Consider the following 13,048-nt stretch of genomic DNA (forward strand, 5'->3'; position numbering starts at 1 on the left):
TCGTTCACCTGCACAACTACCAATGTGATATATGCCATCATGTGCCAGCAATGCCCCTCTGCCATGTACATTGGCCAAACTGGACAGTCTCTACGTAAAAGAATAAATGGACACAAATCAGATGTCAAGAATTATAACATTCATAAGCCAGTCGGAGAACACTTCAATCTCTCTGGTCACGCGATTACAGACATGAAAGTTGCGATATTACAACAGAAAAACTTCAAAACCAGACTCCAGAGAGAGACTGCTGAATTGGAATTCATTTGCAAATTGGATACAATTAACTTAGGCTTGAATAGAGACTGGGAATGGCTAAGTCATTATGCAAGGTAACCTATTTCCCCTACCCCACCCCCATTCCTCAGACGTTCTTGTTAAACCCTGGATTTGTGCTGGAAATGGTCCACCTTGATTATCATACACATTGTAAGGAGAGTGATCACTTTAGATAAGCTATTACCAGCAGGAGAGTGGGGTGGGGGGAGAGAAAACCCTTTGTAGTGATAAACACCCATTTTTTCATGGTTTGTGTGTATAAAAACATGTTCTGTATTTTCCACAGTATGCATCCGATGAAGTGAGCTGTAGCTCAAGAAAGCTTATGCTCAAATAAATTGGTTAGTCTCTAAGGTGCCACAAGTACTCCTTTTCTTTTTGCGAATACAGACTAACACGGCTGTTACTCTGAAACCAATGAAAAAAATGTAAATATTTAGCTCAAAACATAAGAACTGTCCCTTCATACACAACTGTGACAGAAAGCCTCAAAAATGTGAGGAAGAGAATTTAATCTTAGTGGCTAACTAAAGTAAATATATTGGGCCAAGTCTTACCATACATCAAATTCCCTTTTGTGCCACTCCAGCTCTCAAGGAATCAAGCCTTACTGAAGAGTTAGTCTTCAGACAAACTAATGATCACAGCTGGCCTGCAACAGGCTGACTAATTGGCTCCAGCACCTGATTGATTGGAAGGGTCAGCAGAAGCACTTCACTAGTTCCTCAACGCATTTGCCTGTTGCAATAGTGTCTGTCTGTTCCCAGCCTTGCCTTATTCCATGTAAACTGGTTCCGAGCCCCAGCTTTGGCTCTGATGCTTTGCTCTGGCATTGGACCTCTGACTTCTGTTCAATTACTAGGTATGACCACCCATAACCCAGTCACTGATACAAAAGCTTCTCTGAAGTGGCAGCTGGGGTTTTGCCTTGCACACAAGAATCCTCAGATGGCATAAACTCAGCTGTACTTGTGGCACCTTAGGTCACGAAAGCTTATGCTCAAATAAATTGGTCAGTCTCTAAGGTGCCACAAGTACTCCTTTTCTTTTTGCGAATACAGACTAACATGGCTGTTACTCTGAAATCTGATAAACTCAGCTGTGTGCCTCCTGCTCTCAAGTTGCATTTATAAAATCAGTGAGAATTGAGTGCTCCTAAGGGACTGTCCACAAATCACTTAACACATCTTATGTGATTTTTTTTAAACTGACCCCACCTCCACCCCCAAGACACTGTAATACTGAAACAAACATGCAAAATTAAAAACCCATCCTCTGCCTAATGGGTTATATAATTCATGGACAGCCCCTAAGAATTTTACCCACTATGGTGTTATACATAATTTTGAAATATACTTATTTGCCCTTGTGCAGCTGAAGTTATAGACTTTTCAGCTAATACTCTTTAATGGTATAATCTATTACTTTAGGCCCCAATCCTGTGATGACTTAAATGCTTCACTTTAAGCATGCAAATTGTCCTATGAGCTCCAGGAGACTACTCACATTCTTGAAGTTAAGCACATGCATGATTCTTTGCAGGATAAGAGTTTTACTGGATTTATTTTAAAATAAATGTTAGTGTGTAGTTAAAATCTATTTTCAGTTTACAAAAATAAGTATATCACAACATAGGTAGAAACAAGAGCTACCTTATTTAAAAAAATATTTTTGCAAGTAGGACTTTGGGACACAAAGTCAAAAATGCAGAACAGATAGTTCAAGCCTTTTGAGGAATGAAAAAGAATTCCAGCAAAATTGACCCCATATATGTCAAATAATTATTTGTTTTGAGCTAGTGTTTAGAAGACCAGCTGAGACTAGGGCCCCCTAGTGCTCGGCACAGTACAAACATATAGTAAAAGACAGTCCCTGCTCTCCACTGTTTACAATCTAAATAGACCAAACAAAAAAAGAGTGGGAGGGTAAGTGGACACAGAAAGATGAAGTGACTTGCCCAAGGTCACAGAGTGGGTCAGCAGTAGAGAGGGAAACAGGTTCTCCTGACTCCCAGTCCAGTGCTCTGTGCTCCAGACCGTGGTGACTCTCATAAGAGTAAGCTGTCAAAGGCATTGTGAATATAACAAACCCCAGAAAGTTGGGTTGAAAAAATAGATATGTTAACTTATGGAAGCACAGTACCTCAAAAGTTACATGACCTTTTTTGAAAAAAGTTGATTAACTGACATGGTGAAGGGTTCCATCATTGGGTCAGTGGGGAACCTCTTGAAACATGCTGACCTGTTCTCTGGCAACAAAACAGGACTAAAGTCTGGTTTCCCTGGGCTATTTCCTACCACAGTCTGAGCGGGGGGTTCCATAGTCCAAGGCTCCTCTGTCTCCTCAGGGTATACTGTGGATGGTAGTCCTGTGAACTCCTCTCCAGGGTTGGTCTCCTCTGGGGGGCAGGGTGTTGCACAGCACAAGTTCAGCTCTGGAGTCCGGCAGCAGGCTAGAGATATCGGTCTCCTTTCCTAGCTCCCATTCAACTGAGCTGCAGGGCCCTCCCTTTATACCTCTTGCCCCGCCCAGTACTTCCAGTGAGGGAGGCGGTGCAGGTTTGGCTCTGCCCACCAGAGGGATGATAGTGGTCCCTCGCTCTCAAGTCCCGAGGGAGACCACTCCACCACACGACAACTATACTAAGGGGTATACTAATAACTGAACAAACAGCTAAGATAAGAATTTTTTTAAAGAAAAAAATAAACGGGGAAGAGATTGGGTAGTAAATTATGAAGTAACTAACTGAGTTCTAACTGGTACTCTAAAGTTAACACTAGACTAAAGATAAGCTCAGAGGCGCTGCCAAGTGTTCTGTCTCAAGCTGAAGGTGGTAGAGAAGGAAAGGAGGGGAGGGTGTTCGTCACACCACACTATGTAACCACATGAGGCAGCACGAGACAGGGACAGCGCATGTGTGACCCAACTAGGCATTGCTACTAAAAATCTCCAATTCAAGTGTTGGCGCACAGATTCACCTAATATAGAGCATCCGTAGGGACACTCCTCGAAGAACCTAGGTCTCTGGCATCCACACTGCAGTGTACACACCTGAGTCAAAGTTACCCTATCCCAGAGTGCCTAGTTTCCCCCTGCCCAGTGTCAACACTCTAACCCTACAAACATGTTGCACTGTGGCAAAACTCTACTGCCAACCCTGTTTCCTAACTGTGACGGTGCTATTGATAGGACTCAGGTGTGCATAAGGAGCACATGAGTACATAGACCACATAATTAGCTTCTTTGGTGGCTGTCTCAGTAGAATGACTGCAGTTTGAGAAGGCTTTATACTGAACTATCATCTAATCTGAGAAATGGGCTCTCCACCTCTAGACAGTCACATTGGCAGGAAAATGCCCCTGTGCACCTGTTTTGAGGTTAATTAGGACATCAGTCTAAAGCACTCTCAAACTGTTAAAATGAAACTTGACAATTTGTAATTATTAAAATGGTGTGTGCAAAGTAGGTGGGTTTTTATGGTTGGGTTTTATTTATTCTTCTCTGTTTTGAAGTTTGACATAGAAGAAGTTACTCACCTCGTGCAGTAACGATGGTTCTTCGAGATGTGTGTACCTGTGGGTGCTCCACTTTAGGTGTCGGTGCGTCCCTGCGCCGCAGATCGGAGATTTTCCATAGCAGTGTTCAGTCGGGGTGCACAAGCGCAGAAGTCGTCTTGCAGTGCTTTTTGTGACGCATGTAGTACACGCACGACCCAACCCTTCAGTTCCTTCTCAACCATCCTCGGCTGCAGACGGATCTCAGTGGCAGTGTTGCCTCTCCATTTTTTCTCTCTATAGAAAAAGTTAGATTAGTTGTAGTTTAGTAAATTTTGTTTAATTAGCTAGTTATCTAGTGTTCTTTAATAACATTCTTTTTTTAAAGTTAGATATTTTTTCCACCCTTTCCCCGTTGGGAAACTTTAACAGACACAATGTCCAGTTCGCCCAGGTTTAAATGATGTGACTCTTGCCATGAGGCAATGCCTATGTCAGACAACCATCCATCATGTGTCCATTTTCTGAGGGACGTGGGTCTCCCCCAAACATGTGCCCACTGCAGTAATCTTAAAGCCAGGGCAAGGCATGACAGAGATCTCTGCCTCAAGATGATTTTAATGGAAAAGTCCCTTCAGCCTCAGGGACCAAATTCAACATGAGCAGATGGTTCCCCAAACAAAACCTCTGCTAATGGGAGTGCTCAATCTTCCAAATCGTCCAGAAAGCGAGCCACAATCTCCCCAAATAGGGAGACTCAGAGAAAAAAAGAGGTCCCCAAAAAGGTTGCGCTCCTCGGTGCTGAGCTCAAGAAGAGTGAGCACCTTTGAGGCTCTGGGCACCTCCGGTACTGTCCCTCTGCAGACCTCAGCAGAGCCCCGCCACCCCGGAACAAAATCGAAATGCTTTTCTTCCACGGCACCGATCACCCTAGTGCGGAAGTCGGCACTGAGATCGTTGGAACAGATAATGCCACCCCCACTGGCACCGATTCAGTCATCGGCACTGACAGACAGACCGAAAAAGGCACAGACCATCTCAACAAAGGCACCACCTGCATCTACACCAGCGGAACTGCCGTCACAGAAACAGGTGACACCACAGCAGTTTCGACAGCACGAGGATATAGCGATCACCTCAGTGCCGCAATCACCCTTGCTCGGTACTGAGGGATCTCCAGGCCAAATAACTGAACAGTTATCTGCTTCTCCTGCTCCCCAGCCCATCTCCAAGTGATGAAGAGGAGGAAGTATAGGGGAGCCATTTCTCTTCCCACCACTCTTCACCAACGGACGAAGACCACCATGGGAAGCTGCTAGGACCAAATCTCGCCAATCTTGTGAGATGTAGCAATGGTACTAACAACCCTGGATGTGCCCACTGATGGCCTTCCCCACGCAGTGTCCCTGGGCGGTGTATAGGGCTCGATACACTAGGCCCTCGACCCCAGACCAAAGGGAAATTCGTTCTCCACCTTCTCCAAACAGGGAGACATCAGAAACACAGGGGGACAAGGGAGATGAGGAGGAAGAAGGTTCGGAACATACAGACACTTCTCTGGACCACAGCTCATCATCCTCCCCTGACAAGGCAGTCATTCCACTGTCTCCAAGCACAGTGGATGACCTGAAACAATTTCAGGAACTTTTAAAAGAGGTGCAAGAAAACCAGCACAAGCTACTGCACATCTTACAGATATCCACTACCTTCACAATCTCTCTACCAATCAATGATGCTCTAATGGAACCAGCAGAGAATATCTGGAAGACCCCTACCATCTACCAACAAATGAGCTGACAGAAAGTACTTCGTCCCAGCTAAGGGGATGGACTTTCTCTTCTCTCATCCACAACCCAATTCCCGAGTTGTGGAAGAGGCCAATCAACGTGGCAAACAACCTCAATTCCAGTCCACTCCACAAGACAAAGAACACAAACATTTAGACCTTCTTGGTAGAAAGGTATACTCATCAGTTACACTCCAATTCAGGGTAGCCAATTACTCCGCCCTTCTAGCCAAGTACAATTTCGATAACTACAGTAAGCTGCAAGAAGTCCTTGAGGTCTTACTGTAAGAAAAACGCCCTCAACTCAACGCTATCATGACGGAGGGGAAACTAATTGCCCATACAGCCCTATAGGCCTCAAAGGACGTAGCGGACGCTGCTGCAAGAACAATGGCCACAGCTGTCATAATGTACGGGCTTCGTGGTTGCAGTCATCCGGGATTCCAAAAGAGCTCCAACTCAAGGTGGAGGATCTACCTTTTGATCAAGAGAAACTTTTCTCCACAACGTTCTTCACTCAGTGAAGGCCACTCGGGCCACTCTATGCACTTTAGGCATATACACGCCACCAGACAAATGATGTTGGTATCAACCATGCCAAAAGGGCACAGACACCTCTTTCCATCGCCCACAACAACGGCGCTCTGACCAGAACAAAAATAAGCAATGCTCACAAAGACATAGGGCTCCCCAAACTCAGTCCTCGTCTTCGCAACCATCTACAACCAAACCCCAGTTTTGAAATCTTGGTTGAGGGCATGAACGACCTCCCCCACAATACAGCACTGTTAGATACTCCTACCCAACCTTATGGTCACTGCCTGTGCCCATTCTACCATGCCTGGGCAGCAACAGCAATGGACCAATGGGACTGGAGATTATAAAATCGGGTTACGCCATCCCTTTCCTCTCCCTTCCTCCTACCCTATTCCCTTCCCCATCCCTCTTCAGGGACCCCTCTCATAAGCACCTTTTACAACAGGGAGTGAACCATCTTCTATAACTGAGTGCGGTGGAACAAGTTCCAACTCAAAACAAAGGGAAGGGCTTTTACTCCCATTATTTTCTCACCAAAAAGAAAAACGGTGGATGGAGACCCATCTTCGACCTTTGGAAGCATAGGTGCCAACCTCTCCTGGCGCTGGTCGGTGCTCGCGCCCCCCTGCACCAGCACCGACTCAACCCTGCCCCACCCGCTCCCACCCCTGTCCGCCTCCATTCCAACCACTTCACCAAAGTCCCAGCCCCAACTCTGCCCCCTCCCTGCCCCTATTGGATTCCTTCCCCAAATCCTCGCCCCGGTCCTGCCTCTTCCCTGCTTCCTCCCCTGAGCGTGCCGCATTCCCGCTCCTCCCCACAGCTTGTTACACCACGAAACAGCTGTTTCGTGGCGGCAAGTGCTGGGAGGAGTAGCGGGGACATGGCATGCTCAGGGGAGGAAGCGAAGGTGAGCTGGGATGGGGGGGCGCGGAGTGGAGAGCTTGGCTGCTAGTGGGTGCAGAGCACCCACTAATTTTTCCCCATGGGTGCTCCAGCCCCAGAGCCCCCATGGAGTCGGCGCCTATGTTCGGAAGTTCAACAAATTTGTTATTCACAGATTCAAAATGGTCACACTGGCCACTATCATCTCAGTGCTGGACAAGGGGGACTGTTTTTCAGCCCTTGACATCCAAGATTCTTATTTTCATATTACCATATATCCAGCTCACAGACGATTTCTACAATTTATGGTGGGCTTCAATCACTATCAGTGAAGAGTACTCCTTTTTGGTCTTTCCACTGCCCCTTGAGTTTTTGGGGTGTGCAATGAAGGTGGTTTTGTATGGTTGTTTATTTTTAATTATTTTTGTCTGTTTGTTTTGAAATTTGACATAAAATGTAGGTTTCAAAGGAAAAACATACACCCCAGCCTGGCTGCTGCTGGCTCCAGAACGACGAAGTGCATCCCCAGCGCTTGGGGTACAGTGTGCTCCAGCACCCCAGGGATCTCTTATCCCTGCCTCTGCCGCACACCGGGAGGCAGGGATACAGGATTCTTCAGGAAGCTGTGGGGAAGCTTTGGGTCTGGCTACCACTCATTGCCCTCATATTGCACATTGCCTGGGTACCCCTGCACACGCAGCCCTAGGGAAGGCGGAGGGGAGGGACAGGAGCAAGGGACAGAGAGCAGAATGGGACCAAGCGGTTGTCCTGCAGGGAAGGGGAGTGACAGAGCTCCCAGCACAGCTTGGCTAGTGGAGAGATGACCCCCAATACCCTGGCAGCTGGGAGCTGCCTCCCTCTTATCAGCTTTGCTCCCTGCTCTGGGGAAACTCTGTACAGCAGTGAGGAAGAGCCAGAGCCACCACTATGGGAGGTTGCAGCAAAGTTTTGGGGTTGGCTCCCACTCACCGCCCTGACAGTGCATGCCCTGCACACAGGGAGGGGCGGGGAAGGGAAGGGAGAGCCTGAGGTATTGGGGGGAGGTCATCCCCCCCAACCGTGCTGAGCTGCCAACTTTGCTGCTCCCCCTTCCTGCAGGTCAGCTGCTTGGCTCCCATTCTGCTCTCTGTCATCCCGCCCCCATCCTCCCTGGGGCTACATGTGCAGGGTTGCCCAGGTAGCATGCATTAAAATCTAGCTGCGCTCTTGTGACCAGGAAGCAGCTCTTTGCAAAAAGCTTCTTCTGATCTGTCTCCACTGAAAACCCTGCAAGCTCTCTGATCAGTGGTTTGCAAGCACACTGTCAGCAGACAATGGGTTAATTCTGATCTGAGCTGCTGCCATTTGCAAAGGGAGGTGTGGCTTCCATTTGCAATAGAGTGCAATAGACTGCGCCACAGATTGTTGGCATAGAGAGGTCTAAGGAAGTTGCCCCAAGGAACTCTGGGATACATCTGGAGCACTTCCAAGACCAGAGACAAGCTGGGGTCACAGGCACACAGGAAAGCAATAGGGCTCTGCCCCTAGATGCCAGCTTAACATGGGCTCAGATCCTCCAGCCCTTTAGGGTCCTGGAATGCTAGGTTTGATCCCTAGGTTAACCCAACTGGTAGTGTAGACGCAAGGGGGATAGACTTACATTGCTGCGTACACATACCCAGAGCTCTTCTTCCAGCATCACAGCAAAATGCAAGGTTGAACAGATGGTTTAGCAAAAGTAGTTAACACATACTCAAAAATGGCCCGTTAACATCTCTGCAGTTAACTGGCCACCCTACCTCAAATGGTCCCTTACAACATGTGCTAACTACTTATGCTAAACAATCTGATCCACGTTGCATTTTTCTGTGACACTGGAAATACCCTTCCCAGACCTGAAAAAGAGCTCTGTGTGGCTTGAAAGCTTGTCTCTGTCACCAACAAAAATTGGTCCAATAACAAAATATTACCTCACCCACCTTGTTTCTCTAATACAAATTTATGAACATATGGAACTTTAGGAATGGAAAAATGTTAGCAGGCCCAACAATTTCAATTTTACTTTGAAAATCAGAAGGACGAGAATGGTTGGTAGAGATAGCAGAGTGCACCTTCTCAAGGTGAAATGTTTCTGCAGAGTGAATGAGGTTTTATCTGAGACTGACTGGGAACTGGTTCTCTGTGAACTTCCCTCCTCCATTATTTCCACCTGTTCTTTGATACCTATTCTGGGATAACAGAATGCATGAGTGTGCACAAAACAGTTACTAACCTTTCATAACTGTTGTTCTTAGAGATGTGTTGGATGTGTTCATTCCACTCTTGGCGTATGCACCTTGTGCATGGTCACTGGAAATTTTTTCCTTTGGTGGTACCCATCAGGACAGCTGAGATGCACTCTGCTACCAGGCACTGGTATAAAGGGCCCAGCTGATCCTGAGCCCTCTCAGTTCCTTCCTTCTGGATAACTCCAATGTAGACGGGTAGGAGGGTGGGTTGTGGAATGGACAGGTGCAACACATCTTGAAGAACAGCCGTTAATGAAAGGCTAGTAATACTTTTTTCTTCTTCGAGTGATTGCACATGTTAAGCCTTATTACTTCAGGTGCAACAGAAAGTCTAGTACATTTTGAATCAAGGCATCAGCAAGACTCCAGTTTGACAAGCCCAGACAGAGAATCACGTCCATTTTGACAGGCAGGCAACGCTGTTTGAAGTCTTTCTACTACTTAGTAAAACATAGAAAACTTGCTCTGAGCAAGCCTGCTCCCTAGAATTTAGCCATGGAGCTTCCAGGCCGTTAAATGAAGGGTCTGCAGGTTCACGTGGAGCAGCCAACCTTGGTCTTGGGAGATCAAAGCTGATGTAACTGGAGTGAGATTGGAGTTACCACTGAGAGGTCCAATTGAGTGGAGAACCAATGTTGGCAGGGTCACATTGGGGCTATTAATATAACCTGGGTGTGATCCCACTTGATCTTTAGTAGCACTCTGTGTAGTGTGGGATTGGGGGAAAAGTGCAGTAAAGCTTTTCTGTCCAAAGGGTAGTAGGAAGGCATCGGTGATGGAGCCTGGACTGTGGCCTTGCAGGGAGAAGAATTGATGAAATTTTCTTTTGGACATGTTTGCAAATAGATATACCCGGAGAGTCTCCCTCCCCCTCCTCCCCACTGGAAAATGCATTTAGCTACATCCAGACAGAGAGACACTCATGATGACTCAAAAATGACCTGCTCAGATGGTCTGACAGCTTGTTTTATGTCCCTGGCAGGTAAGAGGTCTCAAGGGTGATGGAATGTGTTTTGCAAAATTCCCACAAGTGAACCATTTCCTGGTTTTATCTCTTCACTGAGATAAAATATCGCTGCGTTATTGTCTGTGAAAACAAACAGCCTCCCCCCACTCCACCCCCGATATGACACCCTTAGCTCTCTGCTGTTGATGCAAAGTGTGTCCAGATAATGGCAGCTTGGTGAGTAAACTGAGACCAGCCAAATCTAGAGTGGCCTGAGGTGCAGCCTTGCATGTTGTACTACATATCTGCATACAACCTTCCTGGGTGCAATCCAGACCAGTGAGGGGCTGTCTCTCCCGTGACCTGCAACCTTAGGTGCCTCACAATGCTTTGTTCTTGTGGCTCCCATCTGGGCCACTCACAAACAGCATAACATCATACAGGTAACTGAGTCACAGGACCCAGTCCTGTGAGGTGTTTAGTGTGGTAATCATCTTGTAGAATTAGGTCCTTGTTAAAATTTTGGGAATTATTGCCTCAGTGTGCTATTTGTTGCTTATAACAATGAAGCAGATCAACTGCTATATTATTACTGTTTATATATTGTATTATCATAGAGCTTAGGAGTCCTAGTCATGGACTAGGACCCCATTGTTCTAGCACTGAACAAAACACAAATCAAAAGGATAGTCAATGCCCTAAAGAGCAATCTGACACAAGAGAAAACGATGACTACAGACTGACAGGGGAGCACAAGAAAACAATAAGGCAATATTGGTCAATATGACAAGAAGTGATATCAGTGCACCAATAACCTAACCACTGACAACGTTACCACTGGCAAACAAGGGATCTGAAGTGTTGGATCATATTAAAGAAGTTCTGTATTAAAATCACAAATGAGTTTGATTCCCCATAGTTTAAATTCCAGGGTATTACTAATTAAGAGGTCTCTTGGTTTTTGGTACTGTTTCTCTCCCTCTATGTGTGAAACTTGTAAGCTGCTAATTGCGTTAGTACATTCTACGACAGAGGCTGTTCTCAAAGCAATTCACACAGAGAGAGACTCAAAGCAATACTCTAACAACAGAAACAGCACCCAGAAACTCCCCGCCCTTTTGTTGTATTAACAATTGTGATTAAAATAGAGATAGAGGATATATGCGGATGGATGCTTGGTGAGGATAATAACTGAATGATCAGGGAGGTGCCAGCCTAAGAATCCAGTGTCCATCGGCTGAAGAAGGCGTCAAGTGGAAATAACCAGAGGACCCCCCGGAGGGCAGACTGGAATCCACCCAACAGCCTCAAGAATGGGAGAACCAAAGAACAAGATAACATCTAGCAGCACGGAGCCATCAGGAATGTGCTATCTGCTGATTGATTCAGCAACAGCATGATGAAGCAATTCCCATAGACTGGCATAAGAAGAAACTCCTATAAAAATGGACTCTAGAAAGTGAGAACTTTGGGGTCTGATTCTGCAAACCAACTTCCAGGAGCATCAGATGAGCATCTGCCAAGGCCCTGCTCCCTCCTCATGTCCAGGCCACCTGGCCAGTGGCTTGGCATGAGCAACTCTAAGGCTGGTAACTATGATAACAACCTTGCAGAACCTGTGTGTGTATGAATGAATGTGTGAATAAATATGAGATTGAATGGAATGTCATAGCTATAACTAGCTGCTTACTATGATTCTTTCTGTATTCACAATAAATGTGGTATTTTGCCTTTTCCTCTTTAATAAGATCCTGCTGGTTTTTAATTTATTGGTATAACAGAAGGAAGGTAATGCTTTGAATGTTTAAGGGGAGCTCTTCCCAAGTGAGAGGGATAGCATGGGAGAAAGCAGAAAAATTTTTGTTTGAAAATATAACAAGTGGGTGATGGAGACAGGCATCATTGGCCAATTGGAAACAGGAATCAACATTTTGATCATGAATGAGAGATGATAGATAAGATGGGGATAGTCTGCAAAGGGCCTTGAAAGTGAAGACAAGCAATTTCTGTTTGATGCAATAGAGAAAGGGGAGCCAATGGAGGGATGAAAAGAGAGGGGTGATATGGTCACAGCAACAGGCTGGGGAAGTGAGCTTACATAGCAGCATTCTGAATGTGTATGATCAGGGCAAGAACATATTAGTCAATGCCAGAGAAAAGGAAGTTACAGTTACCAAGATGCAAGATGAAAGTTTTAACTGTGTGGATGGATAGAAAAGGCCATATCTTAAAGATGTTATGCAGAAAGAATCAGCAAAACATACACATAGCCTATATGTGGGAGCCTAAAGAGGGGTATGAGTCGAAGGGTTACAGGCCTGAGTGGCAGGCAGGGAGAAACAGGCCCAGTTTGATTTGGACAGAAGGAGACAGATCTATAGTAGAGAGGTAAATCTTTGAGTAATCAGTACAGAGATCAGTGTTGAAATTGTATTTGTGGATGAGATATCCAGAAGGAGACCAAGGGCAGAGTTCTGTGGAACCAGCATAGAAAGTTGGAAGTGGGATGAAGAGGATCCTGCAATGGACATGCTCAAGGAACAATTATAGGAGCTAGGAGGAAACCCAAGAGAGGACAGTAAAGGAAGCCAAGAGAGGTCCTGATTTCAAGAATAGCATGGTGTGACACTGCACCCCATATTCTTCATAGTTGTATGATTATGATGTATTTGTACAAGATATGTCTTGTCAAGTGTCTATGGAAAAGTTATGATTTGCTGAATATGATTATCCTAGTTGTATGCATGTATCATCACAGGGGTGAGCAAACTATGGCCCAGGCACCACATCCGGCCCTTCAGACATTTTAATCTGGCTCTCGAGCTCCCACCAGGGACCAGGGTCTGGGACTTGC

At 46.0% G+C, this 13,048-nt stretch overlaps 1 long non-coding RNA gene across 2 annotated transcripts in view; it reads right to left on the reverse strand.

The window, feature by feature from the left end:
- The window catches only part of LOC140907099 (uncharacterized), a 174,998-nt gene that overhangs the window by 155,683 nt on the left and 6,267 nt on the right, over window positions 1-13,048 (reverse strand). For both annotated transcript variants that reach the window (XR_012157374.1, XR_012157373.1), the window contains exon 2: window positions 3,816-4,070. This is a non-coding gene — a long non-coding RNA (uncharacterized lncRNA). The remainder of the gene's footprint in view (window positions 1-3,815; window positions 4,071-13,048) is intronic.

This window comes from Lepidochelys kempii, chromosome 2 (genome assembly GCF_965140265.1).
Source record: "Lepidochelys kempii isolate rLepKem1 chromosome 2, rLepKem1.hap2, whole genome shotgun sequence".
In the NCBI taxonomy this organism is placed as follows: domain Eukaryota; kingdom Metazoa; phylum Chordata; order Testudines; family Cheloniidae; genus Lepidochelys; species Lepidochelys kempii.